Consider the following 4,336-nt stretch of genomic DNA (forward strand, 5'->3'; position numbering starts at 1 on the left):
ACAAAACATATATGATATGTTTAGGCAATGTGTTGTCACCTAGCTGATCTAGGAGTTTGTATACAGATACAATTGGTAAGCTCAGTTACCTACCTAATCCACATATCATGGTTTATTGAGCACACTCAAGGTCATGATTAGAATGGATAGGGATCCTAGCCCATTAAGAGAATCCTTGCAGAAATCTCTCAAGGTGATATGGAGGGTTATCATCTTGAAGAAAATAGTTGGAGCAATTAATTTAAGATTTACTATCTCATCTTAATTGATTATAATACACGATTACTCATAAACACTCTTTAAATTTCTAGGTTGTTAGAATGCGAATACACATTACTTTGCATGGCATACTTGATGTCATATTGAAATTTGGACCAAAATGTTTGGACTCATATATCAAGTTGAGAAACATTCTCAAATACTTATTAAGAAAAGATGTCATTAAGGAAGATATCCTTACCTTCTTGACAAGGTCAAAGAATTTGAAACTTTTAGAAGTTTCACCTTTGACCATGTATATGATTGAAGAAAATCTGTCTATTATAGATCCGTCATCATGGGCATTAGATACTGTATATGGGTCACACTTATGTAATGACATGAAGGTGTTGGAAACAAGTAGAAGATTAACAAAGGGAGCAATGGTCCTGAGAGCAAGAAATTGAGCAAAGGTTACTACATCAGCTATGGGGACAGTTACCATACCTTTACCTTCTAGGTTGATCTTGGAATTAAAAGACTATTACTATGTTCCTTCCATGTCTCGAAATATCATATCAATGTCATACTTGGCACTATATGATGATATTGAATTTTACATTAAGGGCAATTGTTGTTCTTTCTCGAAGGGAGAGATGCATTATGGTGTAGGGACACATTGGAATGGTCTCTATATTTTTTATCCTAAAATAGCCATACTCAATATAGAGGTCCAAAAAGTAAAGAAAGATGATCAAAACTATCTTACATCACTGTAGGCATGGACACATCAATGAGACTCGCTTAACCAAGTTACACAAACAAGGTTATATTGATCCATTTAATTATGAATCTTATGGAACGTGTGAATGTTGTCTCCTTGGTAAGATGACCAAGTTACCTTTCACTAAGAAAGGTGAACGAGCTAGGGTGTTACTAGGGCTTGTACATTTTGATGTATGTGGTCTTATGAAAACTAGTGCTAAAGGAGGATACTCTTACTTCATCACCTTCATAGATGACCATTCTCGCTATGGTTATGTATATTTGATGAAATATAAATATGAAACCTTTGACAAGTTCAAAGAATATAGAGTGGAGGTTGAAAAACAAACTGAAAAGAGTATTCTCATTCTTAGATCTGATCGAGGAGGAAAATATCTTAGCCAAGAGTTTCAGGATTATCTAAAAAATGGCATTCTTGCACAATGGACTCCTTTAGGGACTCCACAGCACAATAGGGTGTTTGAGAAGAGGAATCGAACATTATTGGACATGGTTCAATCCATGATTAGTCATGTAGATCTTTCTATATCTTTATGGAGATATGCCCTAGAAACTGCTGCTTGCATACAAAACCAGGTTACTACTAAATCAGTTGATAAGACACCATATGAGATATGGAGTGGGAAAAGGCCTAACTTGACTTATGCCAAGATTTAGGGAGGTACTATTTATGCGAAGTGTACAATGTTTGATAAGCTAGGAGTGAGATCATACAAACATAAATTTGTGGGATATCCTAAAGAAACACACGAATATTATTTCTATAATCCCATTGAGTAAAAGGTCTTTGTCTCAAGGTGTGCCACTTTCTTTGAGAAAGAGTTCTTAATTGAAAAGGCTGGTGGAAGGAAAGTTGTACTTGAAGAAGTTCGAGACCCAAAAATTGACATTCCATTGGAACTTGATCTTAAGATTGTGACATCTGATGTACAACCACAATCTCAATAGGCACAATCACTCAAAAGGTCTAGTAGAATACGTCAAGATCCAGATAGATATGATAAGGACACATTGCCTATAAATGATGAGCCTACAACAAAAGAGAAGGCGATGTTGGACATCAATTTTGAGAAATGGCTAGAAGCCATGAAATCTGAAATGGATGCCATGGATACCAACTAAGTATGGACTTTGGTGGATCCACCTGAAGGGATAAAACCCATTGGGTGCAAGTGAGTCTTTAAAAGAAAGACTGATATAGATGGCAAGGTGCAAATCTTTAAAGCTAGACTGATAGCAAAAGGTCACAAACAAAGACAAGGAATTGACTTTAAAGAAACATTTTCACTAGTTGCTATGTTTAAATCCATTAGGATTTTGCTTGTAATTACTGCATACAATGATTATAAAATATGGCAAATGAATGTAAAAACTACATTCCTTAATGGAAACTTGAGAGAGAAAGTGTACATGACACAACTTGAAGGTTTTATATCCAATGCTAATGCTAATAAGGTGTGCAAGCTTCAAAAGTCCATTTATGGACTTAAGCAAGCTTCTCAGAGGTGGAACATCCATTTTGATGAAGTTGTAAAAGGATTTGACTTCATAAAAAATGAGGATGAACCATGTATCTATAAAAAAAGGCTACTGGGAGTGCCATAATTTTCCTATTGCTCTATGTTGATGACATATTACTCATAGGAAATGATATACCATTGTCGCAATCTACGAAGATTTAGCTATTCAAACAATTCTCCATGAAGGATTTGGGAGAAGCAACCTACATTCCAGGAATAAAGATCTATAAAGATAGATCTAAAAGGTTACTAGGTCTCTTTTAATCCACATACATAGGCAAGATGCTAAAAAGGTTTGGCATGATTGAGTCCAAGAAGGGACACTTGCCTATGTCGCAAGGCATCTATCTCTCGAAGGACTGTGTCCAAAGAATCAAAAAGAGAGAGATCCCATGGATAAGATCCCATATACTTCAGCAATAGGATCTATCATATATGTTATGCTTTGCACTAGACTAGATGTATCTTATGCTCTAAGTGTCACGAGGAGATACGAAGCTAATCTTGGTGAAAGCCATTGGATATATGTGAAAAACATCCTAAAGTATTTATGAAAAACTAAACATGTATTTTTGGTTTATGGAGGAGGCGAACTCCAAGTTAGGGGTTATGCAGATGCAAGCTTTCAAACTGACAAAGTTGATAGCAAGTTGCAAAGTGGATACGTGTTCACACTTAATGGAAGTGCAGTAAGTTGGAAGAGTTCTAAACAAGAAACAACTGTCGATTCTACAATTGAGGTCAAATACATCTCTGCGTTTGAGGCAACGAAAGAGGCAATTTGGATTGAAAAGTTCATTACTGAACTAGATGTGGTTATTAGCATTTTTTATCCAAAACCTTTGTATTGTGATAACAATGGAGCCATTGCACAAGCAAAGGAACCAAGGTCTCATCAGAAATCCAAACATCTATTACAGCATTACCATGTGATCAGGGAGATCATTGAAAGATGAGACATTTGCATAGAGCGTATACCTACTGAAGATAATATTGCTGATCCTCTCACTAAAGCATTGTCCCAGCAAAAGCATAATCATCATGTTGAGAACATTGCCATTAAATACATAGGCAATTGGCTATAGTGCTAGTGGGAGACTTTTATAATAAGCCTTGCAAGCTAATCTTTGCATATAGGGATTACATTTTGAGTTATTCATGTATGACATTTTATTAATTTATAATAATTATGAGGTAGTTCTTTATCCATAAGTTTGTGATTTAATTACTTTTTATACTTATGTAGATAAAGCCCATGGAACTATATATGTCTTGCACAGGAATTGTATTAAGATACAATTATGAGATCCTTATGCATCAAAGCATTATTCTTAAACGTTCCTGATCATTGTATTATTGAGACAAGGCACTAATAATGCTCAAAGATCGACACATGCTATGTTCCTTACTTATGAAGCAAGCAACCTTTCTCATAAGTTGAAGTATAGAGATTCTTGGAACTAGCATGTGGGTGCTTGCTATGAGAGAACAAGTTCACTAAACATGACCCACCATGAGAAGTGCATTGGTACCTCACTCAAATGTCTATGCAATACTTCTCATGTGTCAATTATGTAACTACTCGCTAAACTTGTGACACCAAGTTGTCTTGTATGTGGAGTACTATGCTTTGATTTCATCCCTATGGGTACTTAACCAAGGATGTCAAAACAAGATGTTTTTGGGTATAGTGTAATACCCCGTACTTTGATATGGTGGCTAATGAAGCTTATCGGATGCCAAATGAGGTTAATTATAATGTTTAAAGGTGAGGAAAGGTGAAAAGAGTATTTTAAGATAAAATATTTCGAACGCAAGGGAATAATAATAAA

Source organism: Theobroma cacao, chromosome 6 (assembly GCF_053813885.1).
Source record: "Theobroma cacao isolate CCN51 chromosome 6, ASM5381388v1, whole genome shotgun sequence".
NCBI classification, from domain to species: domain Eukaryota; kingdom Viridiplantae; phylum Streptophyta; class Magnoliopsida; order Malvales; family Malvaceae; genus Theobroma; species Theobroma cacao.